The sequence below is a fragment of the Oryctolagus cuniculus genome, chromosome 2, assembly GCF_964237555.1.
Source record: "Oryctolagus cuniculus chromosome 2, mOryCun1.1, whole genome shotgun sequence".
NCBI lineage: Eukaryota > Metazoa > Chordata > Mammalia > Lagomorpha > Leporidae > Oryctolagus > Oryctolagus cuniculus.
The window spans coordinates 110,333,401-110,350,612 of NC_091433.1; the positions used below are offsets into that span (position 1 = coordinate 110,333,401).

At 48.4% G+C, this 17,212-nt stretch overlaps 1 protein-coding gene and 1 long non-coding RNA gene across 5 annotated transcripts in view; one reads left to right on the forward strand and one right to left on the reverse strand.

The window, feature by feature from the left end:
* VWA3B (von Willebrand factor A domain containing 3B) overlaps window positions 1–2,339 on the reverse strand; it is a 275,082-nt gene extending 272,743 nt beyond the window's left edge. For 2 of the 4 annotated variants that reach the window (XM_051835635.2, XM_051835636.2), the window contains exon 1: window positions 2,115–2,325. The gene's annotated coding sequence lies outside the window, so the exon portion shown is untranslated. Of the gene's footprint in view, window positions 1–2,114 lie in introns of all 4 variants that reach the window. The other 2 variants (XR_007915479.2, XM_051835643.2) reach the window with 2 other exon arrangements.
* A 44-nt stretch (window positions 2,340–2,383) lies between these two features.
* Window positions 2,384–16,010, forward strand: LOC103347167 (uncharacterized). The gene is made up of 3 exons (XR_516083.4): window positions 2,384–2,608; window positions 9,716–9,888; window positions 14,851–16,010. It is a non-coding gene; the product is annotated as an uncharacterized lncRNA (long non-coding RNA).
* Window positions 16,011–17,212: the final 1,202 nt, after the last annotated feature.

A 17,212-nucleotide genomic window follows, 5' to 3' on the forward strand; every position in this document is an offset into this window, starting at 1 on the left:
GGGTCAAGGAAGCCTGCTGGCAGTGAGGACCTGACAAAGCTACACCTGCCCTCTACTCCCTCCACCCTCCCACCCCTTACTCTGCACACAGCTGACCTGCTTGCCCACCTCCAAGCAGGTCTCAGTACGTTCCTATGTGAGCTCTAAGCCTGCAAGGCCAAGGCCAATTTCAAATGCTACGTCCTCCATTAAGCCTCTCCCTGGGAAAGCCCTAACTTTTGCTTGGATACTTCCTCTCTATGGCCTTGAACCCTTGACATTAGTCCTCTCTAGACCGAAAGAAGAGTTCAATGACTACAGGGACAAACTAGATTTGGTTCTCAACACAGTACCTGCATACAGCAAGCACTTAGTGTGAGTCTTGCAATGAATTAAACTGACCCCCCCTCAGAACTAACTACTCAGAGAAACCTCATTTTTTTCAAACAAGGCAAAAATCTGATTTGCTAAGAACAGGAAATAGCTGTCTCTTTGAACAGAAACCTATTATTCTCTGGGTAGTATTATGTCATTTATTATTATTCAGTTTCCGCAATAGATTGGGAAATGGAAGAATCCAAAAATTAAAAACAACATATCTCCATTGAATATTGCCCTACGTTTTCAAAGCCATTTCAAGAGCCACTGAGTTTGGGGAAATAGGAAGGGATTTCTCCAGTAGAAGGAAGAAGTCCAAAAGGGAGGAAAAAAAAAAGGAAAGAAAGAAATGAAAGTTTGAGCTGAAGGCATAGACAGGCAAAGCACTTGGGAGAAAAAATGGAAAAGTTAAGCTGGCACAAGTGGAGAAGTCGTAACCAGAGGAAGCTGCAGCTGCACCTACAGACAGCCCTGTGCTGCTGGAGTCTGCCCAGCGGAGCCCCAGACGATGCTACAAGGCCGCTCTGGGGTGTGAGTGGAGTCCTGAGGAAATCTTTAGGCCCTAAGAAAGAAGGTTCCCTGTGGTCAGAGTCTGAGAGCTACCACAAGGCTTAGAGTCCATGAATTCAATGTAAACGTTTGGAAAGCTTCTACCTACTCTAATATCAGCACCTCAACCTTCCTATCTCCTTGTCAGTTTCTGAAAAAGACATCCGGGCGAGGTGAACATATCTCGTGAATTAGTTGTCTTTTGAATTACGATTATTCTGGGAAGGAAATTAGAGTAACTGGAGTGTGTTAGGGGAAGCTCATTGCTGAGAAGAGACACACGAAGAGCTCACACACAAAAAAAAGTTTTATGCCTATATGAAAAGGGTAAAAGAAAGTGACTGAAAACCATGCAGGTGGCCGGCACCCTGGCTCACTAGGCTAATCCTCTGCCTGCGGCGCCGGCACACCGGGTTCTAGTCCCGGTCAGGGCGCCGGATTCTGTCCCGGTTGCCCCTCTTCCAGGCCAGTTCTCTGCTGTGGCCCGGGAGTGCAGTGGAGGATGGCCCAGGTGCTTGGGCCCTGCACCCCATGGGAGACCAGGAGAAGCACCTGGCTCCTGGCTCCGGATCGGTGCAGTGCACCTGCCATAGTGGCCCTTTGGGGGGTGAACCAACGGAAGGAAGACCTTTCTCTCTGTCTCTCTCTCTCTCACTGTCTAACTCTGCCTGTCAGAAAGCAAGAAACCCACGCGGGTGTGGAGGGGTGACGTGACTGGGAAAACCCTGTGGGTGTGAGAGGGAGGCAGAGGCCATTCCAGGCCAAAAGTCACGGAAAGCTTTAGAGAGAAAGAGGTCATTTTTCGTTTTAGACTCTTCATACTTATCACTCTTTATTCAAAATAAATTCTTCCTGGTTCTGGTATTACCCTCCAAAACGCAGGTAAGCTTTGCCGTCTTAATGCTGTTGGCCTATGGCTCAGACAGAAACTTCCAGAGCTTGTTCTCCGCCCGGGAACCTCAGCTTGTTCCGGAAGCGAAGTAGCGGGAAAAGCTCTCCAGAGCAGGAGCTGCCGGGTCCCTCGTCTCTCGACCAGAACCTAGCCCCAAACAGTGAGGCGAGCCTGGGCAAGCCCCTGAGCTTTCCCGGTACTACTTCTGCATCTGCAAGGTGGGAACCGGGCCCGGCTCGGACGCTCCTCCGCTTGTGGGAAGGTCAGCACCTCAGAGGTTCTGACGTGCGTGCAAAGGCTGATGTCCCACACTTACTAGGCAACCTGTCAGCTGGAGGACCAGACGGCTCCCGTTCAGCAGCCCCTGTCCCATCCTCCGGGGCCGGTCTGCGCGCTGAGGGCAGGCGGAGGAAGCATCCCACGATAAAGGAGCGATTCCCGCCCGCCGGCGAAGGATTCCAGAAGGGCGATCTCTGTGACCCCGGTCCTCCAGGGTTCTCAGCCCCGGCCGGCCGGAGCGGTGTGTTGACGACGGCGTCGCCGCGGTTGCTAGGACACAGCCAATCGGGATGCGGCTCGCCCGGCCGGCCCCGCCCAGGACCGTGAGGTCAGGCCCGGGGTCAAGGGGCCGGGCCTCCAAAGCCCACTCCCCTGCTCGGCGCGGGAGGAAAGTGTCGCCCACGACCGGCGGCTCCCGGGACGCCCGGGGCGGGGCCGCACCAGAGGGACGGAGCGGGAGGCCTGTGCCCAGTGCCCGCTGTGAGGAAAAGTACAGTGGTGCATATTAATTATGTCAACAGGTGTGCCCAGGTGAGCCCCCGTAGGGAACCGGGGTGCGAGTAGATTGTGGGGGGAAGCGGGGGCGAGCGGACTTAAACTGGGAGTTCTAGCGTTTAGCCCTGTGTCCCCTTTTTAAATTTCACCTCGAGGCTGTGAGGAGATACTCTGTTCGTTGTACACGGGCACTTGGAAAAGTTCATGGAACATGGGCTGAAAAAGGGTAAATTTCACTCTGGTGCCGGCATTTTTTTTTTTTTTTTTACTATCCATGCATAATCTTTGCAAGACTGCATTTTCTGTGAACTTTTTGAAGAACCCTGCCTACGCAAGGATTTCAAAAATGGTTGCACCAAAGTATAACATCTTTTAATTCCACTTTATGTGGACATCTGGAAGGACCCTCCTGCAGTGGCCATTTGGGGAATGGGGGCGATTCGGTGGCAGACGCTCAGCCATGGGACGTGAGTGCAGCTGAGGCAGGAAGAACTGGAATCCCTGACTTTGGCAAATTTGCAGTTTTGGAGGGAGGGGCTGCACTCCCCCCCCCCCAAAGATTCACATCTATTAGAAAAGAATATTCCTGTAGGCATCATTTTCTCCATTCGGGTTACTTTAAGCCTGATTTTAGTTTTACCTTATCAAATTATCAAAAGACTCAAAATAATTCCTAATTTTTGTAGTCACTAAGAAATAAAGGTGTCCTAAGAAAAGCTTCTTTTTCTATTAAAAATTTAATAGAACATCTCATAGATAAGCATTGTTTTTAGTATCTCGTAAATCTGAAATAGCCACAAAATCAGAAAAATCTAGTTCATCCACAGGGACTAATTTTCCTTCTATTCTTTTAATGCCCTTATAATTTAAAAAGTGCTGAAATGTTTGCTTCTCTATCACAAATCATTCCTTAAAGTTATTAGGTGGTGTACTTTTTGGCCTCCCTGCAAACGACACCTGCCTTTCACACCACCAACCACCACCAACAGAAAACTTGACAGTGCTGAAGATTCTGTTCGGGAGAGTCCTAGTATGCTAGCCACACCCACATCTGCGGGTGCCGCCTTAATTCATCCTGTGCACACCCTGCTGTGCTAATATTGCTGGGGTGAGAGAGCGCAGAGCATCATCACACAGCCCAAGGCACTGCCCCACCTCCACCCCATGCCTTCTCCCTTCCCTGGGACTGCTGGCACAGTTGGGCAAGTCACTGTGGATGACTGTTTCTGTCAATACTGTTTATGTGCCTGCAAGCACACATTCATGTGGAAACATTAAACATTACTTAGATTGTAGGAAGAAAAGTGAGCAGGTTTAAGGTCAGTACGCACTGTATAGCTGATAAGGAACTTGAGCTAGCCACAGGACAGCTTGCCTCATTTTTGTTTGTTGAATGATCTGCAATAAGATCCTGTCCCTCTGTTGAGCTATACCATTTTACTGAACTTCAACAATTTTTTAAAAGATTTATTTATTTTATTTGAAAGGCAGAGTTGCAGAGAGGCAGAAAGAGAGATGTCTTCCATTCACTGGTTCATTCCCCAGATGGCCACAATGAGCAGAGCTGGGCTGATTCGAAGCTTCTTCTGGCTCCCCCAAGTGGGTTCAATGGCCCAAGCACTTGAGCCATCTTCCGCTGCTTTCCCAAGCCATGTCAGAGAGCTGGTACAGAAGTGGAGCAACCAGGACACGAATTGGTGCTCATATGGGATGCTGGCACCACAGGTGGAGGCTCAACCTGCTGCACCACAGTGCTGGCCCCAGTTTTTTTTTTTTTAATAAAGATTTATTTATTTGAAAGTCAGAGGAGAGGCAGAGAGAGAGAAAGAGAGGTCTTCCATCCGATGGTTCACTCCCCAATTGGCTGCAGTGGCCAAATGCAGGAGCCAGAATCTTCTTCTGGGTCTCCCACACGGGTACAGGAGCCTAAGGACTTGGGCCATCTTCCACTGCTTTCCCAGGCCATAACAGAGAGCTGGATCGGAAGTGGAGCAGCCGGGACTAGAAGTGGAGCAGCCGGGACTAGAACCAGCACCAATATGGGATGCCAGCACTGCAGGTAGTGGCTTAACCCGCTACGCCACAGTGCTGGCCCCTAAGCAGATACTCCTTCCTTCCTTCCTTCCTTCCTTCCTTCCTTCCTTCCTTCCTTATTTGACAGATAGAGTTAGACAGTGAGAGAGAGAGACAGAGAAAAAGGTCTTCCTTCCATTGGTTCACTCCCCCAAATGGCCACTATGGCCAGAGCTGCGCCGATCCGAAGCCAGGAGCCAGGTGCCTCCTCCTGGTCTCCCATGCGGGTGCAGGTGCCCAAGCACTTGGGCCATGCTCCACTGCCTTCCCGGGCCACAGCAGAGAGCTGGACTGGAAGAGGAGCAACTGGGACTAGAACCCGGTGCCCATATGGGATGCTGGCGCCGCAGGCGGAGGATTAACCAAGTGAGCTATGGCGCCAGCCCCAGCAGATACTTCTAAGTTCTGTAATGTTCTTGTGCTCAGTACCTATTATTTGGGGAGCACGTGTAGGCATGTGGCTCTCAAGCTGACATTTCTCATGAGAAACAGAGCTTTTAGGCAAAAATCTTTTATCCTTGACCATCACTATATTCACTTTAATCAGACTGAATTAGCACTTAAAGTGATAGAATTTATTGAATGCCAGACAATGTTCTAAGTGCTTTCAACATGTTACCTCATTGAATACAATCACGTGCCACAAAACATTTCCGTCAATGTCAGACCACACACGTGATGGCGCTCCCATGGAATGACAGCACCTAGTGACGCTGTGGTTGTCTTAGATTGTGTAAGTCCTTGCTGTGGCATTCTCTTGATGACGAAGTCACCTGCTGGCGCTTGCTCAGAACTTACCCTGCCGTTAAGTGATGCATGACTGTAGTACTTAGAAAAGCTCTATGAGGGAGCGACCGTAATTATCCCTACTTTATAGATAAGTAAACTGATTAAGTAACTTCTGCAAGGTCACTCAGCTGGTAGCTCCAGAATTTGAACCCCAGCACTCTGTCTCCACACCCTGCCCTCTTAATTATATGCTGTGTTTATCCATTGTTGTCTTTAGTTTCCTCCAAAAGGAATTTTTTGTCATCTCAATTTACAGGGTCCATTTACAGCTTGATATGAATGCCACAGTGAAAACCCTACTAAATTTGAATGGGTTTTTAAAAGGACACATTTCAAGTTTAAATGTCATAAAGCAGGTCTGTTTTGTAATTACTATGCTTCCCTCCCACACTTGTTAACCAACACCTTTGCAATGTGGCAGTGCTGTCAAATAAACTGGATGGTAGGCTATTATCATGCCCCAGTAGCAAATTAAGAAGGACTGAACAACAATATTTTATATATAAATAAAAAGTCTCAAATACTTGAAAATTTAAAATTACCCGTCAAAATAGATACTGGGAATAAAACCTGGCAAAGACAATACTCCTGTGGTGAAAATTTATATTAAATTTTGTGTATTTATTTGAGAGACAGAGAGAGAGAGAGTACTTCTATCCTCTGGTTCACTCCCCAGATACTCACAATGGCCTGGGCTGGGCTAAGGCCAAAGTTGGGATCTGGGAACATAAGCCAGGTCTCCCACATACGTGTGGCAGGAACACAGTTACCTGTGGCATCCCCACTGCCTCTCAGGGTCTGTATTAGCAGGAGGCTGGCTGGACTCAGGAGCCAGAACCAAGAATCAAACCCAGTCATTCTGATGTAGGATACAAGTGTCTTAACTGCTAGGCTAAAGTAAACACTTGCTCCCTGGGATGAAATTTTTTTTTTTTTTAACAGCACATTAAGGACAGAGATCCTACATGAGGAGTAAGTGCACAGTGACTCCTGTTGTTGTGGGATGAGATTTTGATCACATGGAAATGATACTCAGGAATAGACTGAACCTGTGTTGACCTGGTGGTCCTCTCCCTGAGGGTCCTAGGAGAGGAGTGCACACGATGTACAATGAGCAGGAGTAATAGGAATCTCCTTGTGTTAGGTGCTTCTACCCCTAGCATAGGGAGACCTGGCAGCCCTGTGTGAGCACAAGATATGGGCACAGGATGGAGCCTCTCCTGCTTCTGTGTTCAAATTTTTCCACTAGCTCCTGGCTGAACCTGGAGGAGTCAATGTGCAGTGCTCCTTATATGGGAGTTAGAGAGATAAGCGTCTGCCCGCTCTGGTTTGTCTGTCCTCTTCTCCACCTTGAGAAAGAGTAAAGTACCCTGGGAAAACCATGGAAGGGATCATAATTCCCACAGTTGGCACCATCAACCTCCTAGAATCTGATCCAGTGACATTTGTGTTCTCTCTTCTTGAGAAGTGAAGAAGGAAGAGGAAAGGGAGGAAAAGGATAAGGGTAGAAGAATTAAAACATTCTCATGGAGGAATCTAATTATAAGAATCCTAGATTAAATGCTGGAAGTAACCCACTTTATAGTAATTGTTTTCAAATTTGCAATGGTAGTCGGCGCTGTGGCACAGCAGGTTAACACCCTGGCCTGAAGCACCAGCATCCCATATGGGCGCCAGTTCGAGAACCAGCTGCTCCACTTCCAATCCAGCTCTCTGCTATGGCCTGGGAAAGCAGTGGAAGATGGCCCAAGTCCTTGGGCCCCTGCACCCACGTGGGAGACCCGGAGGAAGCTCCTGGCTCCTGGCTTTGGATCAGCACAGCTCCCGCCGTTGTAGCCAATTGGGGAGTGAACATCGGATGGGAGACTTCTCTCTCTCTCTCTCTCTCTCTCTCTCTCTCTGCTTCTCCTCTCTCTGTGTAACTCTGAGTTTCAAATAAATAAATAAATCTTTTCAAAAAATTTGCAAAGATACATACTTTTCTGACAAGCAATTCCACTTCTGGGTTTCCTTGAGAACACAAAAGTGTTTTTGTAATAGCAACATAATGGACATAAAGGACTGCTTAAAATTATGATATATTCTCATTATGATGTGACAACAGTATAAAAGAATAACATAAATTTATTTAAAACAAAATAAATCTCCAAGATTTTTTAAAAAAAATCAAATTATAAAATGTATATTTAGTACCATGCATTTCATGCTAAAACATACGTACTGATTTTTGCTTATTTATTTGAGAGTGGAAGGAGAGAAAGATCAAGAGGAAATATACTGGGGCCGGCACTGTGGTATAGCAGGTTAAGCTGCCGCCTGCAGTGCCAGCATCCCATGTGGACACTGGTTCGAGTCCCAGCTATTCCACTTCCAATCCAGCTCTGCTATGGCCTGGGAAAGCAGCAGAAGATGGCCCAAGTCCTCGGGCCCCTGCACCATGTGGGAGATCTGAAAAAAACTCCTGGCTCCTGGCTTCAGATTGGCCCAGCTCCAGCCATTGCAGCTAATTGGGGAGTGAACCAGAGGATGGAAGACCTCTCTCTCTCTCTCTCTCTCTCTCTCTCTCTCTCTCTCTCTCTGCCTCTCCTTCTTTCTGTGTAACTCTGACTTTTAAATAAATAAATAAATCTTTAAAAAAAATAAAAGAGGGAGTATACTAGGTCTCATCTGCTGGTTCATACTCCAAATGTCCAAAGCTGTGAGCCAGGAACTCGAGCCAGATATTCCACAGGAGTGGCAGGAACCCAGTTACTTGAGCTGCCTTCACTGCCTCCCAGGAAGTGCATTAGCAGAAAGCTGGAGTGAGGAACTTGACCCAGGAATCCAACTCAGGTACCCCAGTGTGGCATCCAGGCATCCTAAATGGCAGCTTAACCACTACACAAAACTCTTGCCACCTACATTTGTCTGTTTGTTTCCACTCTCAGCCCATTGACCAGAGTAGGTCATATGACCCCACCTTTAGGAGATAGGAAGATATGGGAACACAGGGTACTTCCTTGGCAGTGAGAATTTCTTTCTGCTGTGTTAAACCAAGGCTTAAGCCCTTGGAGCATGGCAGCCAAGCCAGAAAGAGCTGCAGGAACACTGTGTTCCATTGTGCTACACACACACACACACACACACCCATGAAACAAAGGAGAGAATAGGCTTCCTGGTTGAACACAGTGGCAAGAACGTGTTAAAATACACAGAGTGGGAATAAACACATGTACACACAACACAGGCACACATATGGTATAGCTTCATCTAAAGTTACATACAAATAGAAATGCTGACACAGGGGTAGGGTTTATAATATTCTGTGCCAAAGGCTTTTGCAAAACATGAGTATAATAATGATCATCTGAAAATTATCTATATATGCTCTAAAAGCATCTATGAAAGACACCATGATGTTGTCATAAGTCTTTTTTTTTTTTTTTTTTTTGGTCAAAAGTCTTGGTTCAAACACTCTACGCACTTCTCAGACATGTAGTTCTATGCAAACATGTCTTTTGTTGAGTTTGTAGTTTCCTTGTTTTCTCTTTTTAAGACAATAAAGACTAAGTAACAAATAAAATTTCTCTTCTTGCCTTGACAGCAAAGAGGCTGGGAGTAGTGCTTTAAGTTCACCTGGAGGACCACTCTGATACATTAGCTCCCTCTCCTCTTTCAGCTCTCGGCTAGTATTGTTCTGCTCTGGTCTTAATGTTCTTGTGAGTGCATAGAGGATTGGCCTTTAACTGTAGCTTTTTGCCTTTAGAGAAATGAGTAGGGTATAACATATCAGGAAAATGGTGGCATATTCGTTCAGTGTCCTTCACAGCCTGCACTGGTGCTAGGAAGGCCTGAGCAGGGACATTGTGATAAGGGGTGCACCATGGCCTGCCGTCCCTGAGAGTGGGCGATGGTCACACACAGTCCAGAACTCAGTAGTCTAGGGCAGAAAGGACTCTGCCCTCTTCTTCTGTAGAGGCACCATGAGGTAGGGGAGGACTCTCAATGTAGCTAAGGCCTCCATGGGGCAAGCCGAGCACACGGAGGCCCCACCTGCTCAGAGCTGTGCGTAGGAGAGAGCTCCTCATCTCATCTGCTCACTCAAGTTAGCAGGAATTTGCTCCACCCTCCAGGCCCCAAAGCCCAGACATTGCACTGAGCTTAATCCTATCCCTCCTCCCAATCCATGAGTGAGCCAGATTCTTCAATCATTAACAGATCATTTGTTGATTTTTAACTGCAGTAAAATTAAACAAAATTCCCTGAAAGTCATTATCCAAATGTCACTTTTGTCTTTTGAAGGCCTCTTGAGCTGAAGTGATGGTTCCTTAAGGCTACAGAAGTAGTAGGTTTCTTCCTACCCTCTGTGGAAAGATTTCCTGGCTTACTGATGAGTACTGAGCGCCAGTCCTTGCAAGACTCAGACACCAGCTTTTAAAAGGCCTACTTCATTTCCTACAAGAATAGAACAAGAAGTGAGTTATTTGTTAATTACCCTGATTGCATCAGTACACACTGTATACATGTATTGAAATATCAGCACTGTACCCCATAGATATGTACAATCATTGTGAATAAAAAAAGGTCTTAACGTTTTTAAAAGTAAATTTAGGGAGCAGCATTGTGGCATAGCAGGTTAAGCCAACATCTGCAACACTGGCATCCCATGTGGACACTGGTTCGGGTTCCAGCTCTTCCACTTCCACTCCAGTTCCCTGCTATGCACCTAGGAAAGCAATGGAAGATGGCCCAAGTACTTGGGCCCCTGCACTCACATGGGAGACCCAAAAGAAGCTCCTGGCTTCAGCCTGGCCCAGCCCTGGCTGTTGAGGCCATTTGGGGAGTGAACCAGCAGATGAGAAATCATAACTTGCAACCCAGAAAAGGCCCTCACTTGACCCCAAGCATGCCAACATTCTGATCTTGGACTTCCAGTCCCCAAAATTGTGAGAAATAGATTTCTATTGTTCAGAAACCACCCAGTCTATGAAACTTAACTAAGATAGGGTATCTTGCTATGTATATATTCATCTGTTTAAATACATATGACAGGAGCTAGCACTCTGGTGCAGTGGGTTAAAGACCCGGTCTGCAGCTCTGGCATCTCATATGGGTGCCTGTTCAAGTTCCAGCTGCTCTACTTCCAATCTGGCTCCCTGCTTGTCGCTCCCCCTCTTCGTGGAGGAACGACACAGGACCCTGCGCTGTTCTTTCGTCTGCTCGGCCCTCCCCGGGTTTGCTGCTGGTTCTTCCCGGGTTGGCTACTGTCCCTTCCACCTCCGTGGAAGGGCAGTTCCCCCTGGCCACATTCCCCACTTCCGCAGGGGAGCGGCACACCGCCGGCCGGCTCTCTCGGGGGCTGCACAGGTGTTCCCCTTAGGTGTTCCCCTTAGATGTTCCTGGTGCATGCCGTCTCTCTCCTCCTTTATAGTCCTCCTCTGCCAATCCCAACTCGGCTGCCCACACGCCGAGTACGCTGCTTTCCTCCAATCAGGAGCAAGTCCTACAGTTTATTGGCTGAACTGGAGGCAGCTGTGTAGAAGCTGTTTTCTTCTCTCCCAGCGCCATATTGTGGGAGAGCAGATGCATAGAATAAGTCTTAATTCCAGTAACTTAGTCTAGTCCGAGTTGCTCCCCACAGATCCCCCTTTCTTTTTATTTTTTGGCGTTGATACGCGCCTGTCTTCGGTGTCCCGCGGCACACACTCTGCTCTACTTGCTAGAGTTGCCACAGGTTCTTACAAGTCCTATTAATCAGGCAAACCGAATCCGGGTCCTCTCTTTGCCATGTTGTGAGGAGGTTTTTAGGCGCTGATACGTGCCTGTCTTCGGTGACCTGCGGCTCATACTCTGGTCGAGCCGCCTGCTGGTGCTTACCGCCTTAATCAGGCAGACCGAATCCAAGCTTTCTCATTGCCATATTGTGGGGGAGACTTATTAGTGTTGGTTCGTGCCTATCTTCGGTAACCTGCAGCTCATACTCTGGTCGAGCCGCCTGCTGGTGCTTACCGCCTTACTAATCAGGCAGACCGAATCCAAGCTCTCTCATTGCTGTGTTGTGGGGAGGCCTTATTGATGTTAATTCGTGCCTGTCTTCGGTGACCTGCGGCTCATACTCTGGTCGAGCTGCCCGCAGGTGCTCATCGCCTCACTAATCAGGCAGACCAAATCCAAGCCTTCTCATTGCAATATTGTGGGGAGGCCTTTCTATTTCTCTATTTCTCTATCTCCGGGCATTCCTATTTCTCCTGTTTTACTTCTGTCTGCCAACATTCCTATTTCTCTCATTTTACTTCTAAACTTCTGTTTCTCCTATCCCTGCAGCTTCCCGGCGCCCGCCCCGAGGCTGCTTCTCGGCGGCTTTCCGACTCTGAGCCGCTTCAGCCCGCGCCTCTCTCATCTGCACGGCTTTGCACTAGCCCAGCGTTCCCTATCTACTTGAGCCCCTCACGCTCTGTCTGCACGCGGCAGCCTCCGCGAGTCACACAGCGTAGCTTACGTCTCCAGCCACTAGTATTCAATCTAAGTTCCCCGGGCTAACCTGGCGAATTCAACCCAGCTCACATCTCCACCCCACGATTTGGCTTCCCGTCCTTTGCTCCCCGGGCTAATCAGACGGATCCCAATCTGGCTTACGTTTCCGCTTCTGGTTTCAACTTTTCGCCCCTTATTCCCGGGCTAACTTGAGACTCCCAAAGTGGCTTTCGTCTCCGCCTCGGCCTGCCCCCCGCGGCTTCAATTTCCCTAACATTTTTCTCTACCCGGTATGTTTCCCCAAGCTTTCCTCCAACAATACTCCTCCCTCATTTCTCCTGGCCTCTCCCCACAGTCCGCATCCGAGTCTGTTTGTTCTAGCTTTCACTTTCGCTTTCGACCTTAGAGATTTCTCCCAGCTTCCCCCCGTAGTCCGTATCCGAGTCTATGCCTAGGCTTTCAATAGCTTCTTCTGGCACCTTTTTCGTCCGGCTTTTCCCTAGGCTGTTTGCTAGTCTCTCTCTCCAATATTTTCCACTTCTTCCCGTTTCTTCCCTCCTAAGTTTCATATCCGTCCTAAGTTTCATATCTGTCCTAAGTTTCCTATCCGTCCTAGGTTTCCTAATCCGAGTCACGGCACCATTATGTCGCTCCCCCTCTTCGTGGAGGAACGACACAGGACCCTGCGCTGTTCTTTCGTCTGCTCGGCCCTCCCCGGGTTTGCTGCTGGTTCTTCCCGGGTTGGCTACTGTCCCTTCCACCTCCGTGGAGGGGCGGGCCCCCTGCCACTTTCCCCACTTCCGCAGGGGAGCGGCACACTGCCGGCCGGCTCTCTCGGGGGCTGCACAGGTGTTCCCCTTAGGTGTTCCCCTTAGATGTTCCTGGTGCATGCCGTCTCTCTCCTCCTTTATAGTCCTCCTCTGCCAATCCCAACTCGGCTGCCCACATGCCGAGTACGCTGCTCTCCTCCAATCAGGAGCAAGTCCTACAGTTTATTGGCTGAACTGGAGGCAGCTGTGTAGAAGCTGTTTTCTTCTCTCCCAGCGCCATATTGTGGGAGAGCAGATGCATAGAATAAGTCTTAATTCCAGTAACTTAGTCTAGTCCGAGTTGCTCCCCACACTGCTGATGTGCTTAGGAAATCAACAGAGGATGGCCCAAGACCTTGGACGCCTGCACCCACATGGGAGACCCGGAAGAAGCTCCTGGCCGCAGATCAGCTCAGCTCTGATCTTTGCAGCCATTTGAGTAGTGAACCAGCAGATAGAAGACCTTACTCCATCTGTCCCAACCTCTGTCTGTAACTCTATGTTTCAAATAAATAAAATCTTTTAAAAAAATAAGATAGGGCTGGCACTGCGGCTCACTAGGCTAATCCTCCGCCTTGCGGCGCCGGCACAGCGGGTTCTAGTCCTGGTCAGGGCGCCAGTTCTGTCCCGGTTGCCCCTCTTCCAGGCCAGCTCTCTGCTGTGGCCCGGGAGTGCAGTGGAGGATGGCCCAAGTGCTTGGGCCCTGCACCCCATGGGAGACCAGGAGAAGCACCTGGCTCCTGCCATCGGATCAGCGCGGTGCGCTGGCCACAGCGCACCAGCCGTGGCGGCCATTGGAGGGTGAACCAATGGCAAAAAAGGAAGACCTTTCTCTCTGTCTCTCTCTCACATTGTCCACTCTGCCTGTCAAAAAATAAAAAATAAAAAAATAAAAATAAAAAAAAGATAAAAAAATGCACATGACAGTCTCCATGACTGCACAATTGATTGTTGTGAAATGATCCTTAATTTTAAACAGAACTTACAATTAGGGCTTATAAACAAAATATTATAAAACTGACAAATATGAAATAATTTCTGCCACTTCCACCTAACCTTATCCAAGATGGAGTAAGAGAATGTGTGAAGGTATGAGAATCAGAGATGTTGAGCCCATGCCACTGCATAAAGACACTAGGCTGTGTGACTTTGGTTCAGTTAATTATACTCTCTGATCGCTTTTTCACATGCTGTTTGTAATTTATTAGAGGGTCTTGCCTACCTCCTGTTAGGCTCAAAAGTGAAAGGGAAATCATGTCTATATCTGAGCTTAAATCCTTAAGATAGGAACCAAATGAGCTCTGGGAGAGGATGGAGGCAGGAACCCTCTTTCAGGGCCCAGAGCAGTGAGATAGAGAGCAAACTGTGAATGTAGGACCCTGTAGGTACAGAGGACCTGAGATACACTGTCCCAGAGGGCACAGTGCAGGGGAATACCTAGAAGGGTATGGAGGAAGGGGTTGCAGAGTTAATAAAGAGGTGTAGGGGAGGTGGCTGATCAGTCTGAGACACCTGTGAGTACATGTCAAGCCGCCTGGATAGACACAGGACACAGAGAGGAGAGAGGAGCCTGGCTTTGGGCAGAGGATGGAATGCAAGCAGAGCTAGAGTTGATGCCCACAGCAAGCCACATAGCATGAAAAGAGCAGCAAAGATAGCCAGATCTATGGCTGCTGGTATTTCTGGCCAAGCAGAACCACTGTGCTGAGTCTTCCCTGGGTGACCCACTGCCAGCAGCTCAGAACACTCTTCCACCATGGCCAGGCATCTTCGTGCCCTTGGATCTCCCCCAAAGTAGCTTACATGGAAGTAAGAGAAGAAGCGAGCAGAGGAGCCACGCTTGGGGACTCAGCCACTGAAAAAGCCCCTTCCCACCCTAAGCCAACAGAAGAACTTGAACCTGGGTGGAGGAGGCTTTGTGTTTACTTACTGCTTTGGCTCTTCCCCCAGAGAGCCATGTGACTCCTTCACTGCCTTCCAATCTTGATCAAACAGCAGCTTCTCCCTGAGGCCTTCCTTGACCAGACACTGGAAGTGGCAGATGCCCCATAACCCACCCCCCTTTCCACCTCCCCTGCTTGACCTTCCTTCGTAACATATCATTGGTTAGCTTTTAGAAAATCATTGACTTTCTCATCTGTCTTTCCACTCTAGGATGTGAGCTCCTAAAGAACCAGAGATCTTTGCACACCTGCAGGACCTAGAACAGTGCCTGCCATGCCATGAGTCTTCCATGCATCTTTGTAGAATAAAAATGTGGAGAATGTAAATCCAGTTGCTTTCTACTTTGGTTTAAATGTCTCCCAAAGGCCCACATGTTAAAGGCTTGGTCCTAAAAATCTTACATGAATTGTATGAAGAGGGTAGGAAGTTAATCTAATTTCAGTGTTTAGAGATGAGGTATTTGAGAAGTGATTAGATTGCATTGGATTTTGGGGTGCAGCCCTAGTGATTAAATCATTATGGCTTCCTAAGTAGAGACATAGACAGGCACCCCTCGTCCTTTCCCACCTGTGCCATCTCAGGCCTCTGCCAACAAGAAAGCCATCACCAGATGCTGAAATAATGGGGTCAAATGATATTGGACAGTGAGCCTCCAAAACCATGAGTCAAATTACCTCCTTTAGCTTGTCTCAAGTATTTTTTTGTAATGAGAAAAAGCAGACTAGCACACTGTCTTCTTGAAGGCTGTTTCAGGGAGGTAGCCACTTCATCAGACTGATTGGCTTCTACCAGACAACCCACGGTGAACGGCTAATCTTCCTCTTGCTGAGTAGAAACAGGTAGTCAACTGCAGGGCCCCAGCGGATGCTCTAGACTGGGGACAAGAAGCTTACGATGAAGCTAACAAACCCAGAAATACAGGCTCAAACCCACGCAAGTTCATGTATTGCTCACATAACATCCAAAAAAGGTCTTCTCTCCTGGCTCTGCCATCTTTTTCACTGACTTTAAGGTGCTCATCTCCACCTTAAAAGTAGAAAGTAAGGCCAGCACAGCGGCTAACTAGGCTAATCCTCCACCTGCGGCGCCAGTACTCCAGGTTCTAGTCCCGGTTGGGGCGCTGGTTCTAGTCCCGGTTGCTCCTCTTCTAGTACAGCTCTCTGCTGTGACCTGGGAAGGCAGTGGAGGATGGCCCAAGTGCTTGGGCCCTGCACCCGCATGGGAGACCAGGAGGAAGTACCTGGCTCCTGGCTTCGGAATGGCGCAGCACACCAGCCGTAGCGGCCATTTGGGGGGTGAACCAACAGTAAAGGAAGACCTTTCTCTCTCTCTCTCTCTCTCACTGTCTAACTCTGCCTGTCAAAAAAAAAAAAAAAAAGTAACAGCTGAGAGATTATTATGGGACAACTGAAAAGCAGAATAGCAACTGGGAGGTTTTTAGGGAGCAAACCTAGAAGAAGCATTTGTCACTTTCCCTAAAATGCTATACTCTAGAACTCAGTTGCATGGCTACACTAACTGCAGCGGAGACTAGGTCACGAGACCCAGCTGCATACCCCCAGCTGCATACCCAGGAAGGAGTAACAAAGGTTGTGACCAGGGAGCCAGTCTCTGCCACACACTGTGTTCATTGGACTCACAAGATTCACTCCATACAGCATGCTGAGTGAGCACAGTTCTGTCAGTTCCTAGGATGGGCGCGTGAGCCATGGGCGGGCACTGCTTGAGCCGATTGAGAAACATTTAATCTTTTTTTTTTTTTTTTTTTTTTTTGACAGGCAGAGTGGACAGTGAGAGAGAGAGACAGAGAGAAAGGTCTTCCTTTTGCCGTTGGTTCACCTTCCAATGGCCGCCCCGGCTGGCGCACTGCAGCCAGCTCACCGCGCTGATCCGATGGCAGGAGCCAGGTGCTTCTCCTGGTCTCCCATGGGGTGCAGGGCCGAAGCACTTGGGCCATCCTCCACTGCACTCCCTGGCCACAGCAGAGAGCTGGCCTGGAAGAGGGGCAACCGGGACAGAATCCGGCGCCCCAACCGGGACTAGAACCCGGTGTGCCGGCGCCACAAGGTGGAGGATTAGCCTAGTGAGCCGCGGCGCCGGCCAAGAAACATTTAATCTTGTCAGCTATATTTGTTCTCAAACTATTAATGCTAGTTTAATGCACTTTGTATAATTTAATTAATTTTTTTTGATTAGTGAACAGGTAGTATTAAAAAAGTAGAAAGTTTTTATATCTATGAAGAAAATGGGTTTATTTTTAAAAGGGTATTTTTTAAATTTTATTTTATTTGTTTTCATTTGTTTGAAAGGCAAAGAGGAGAGAGAAAAAAAAAAAAAAAACAGAGATCTTCCATCTTCTAGTGTCCTCCCCAAATGCCTCCAATAGCAGGACTGGGCCAGGCCAAAGCCAGGCTCCTAGAACTCAATCTGGGTCTCCCACATGGGTGGCAGGGACTCAAGTACTTGAGCCATCATCTGCTCCCTCCTAGGGTGTGCATTAGCAGGAAGTTGGATTAGAAATACAGGTAGGATTCAAACCCAGGCACTCTGACCATAAATAGTGAAGGAAGGA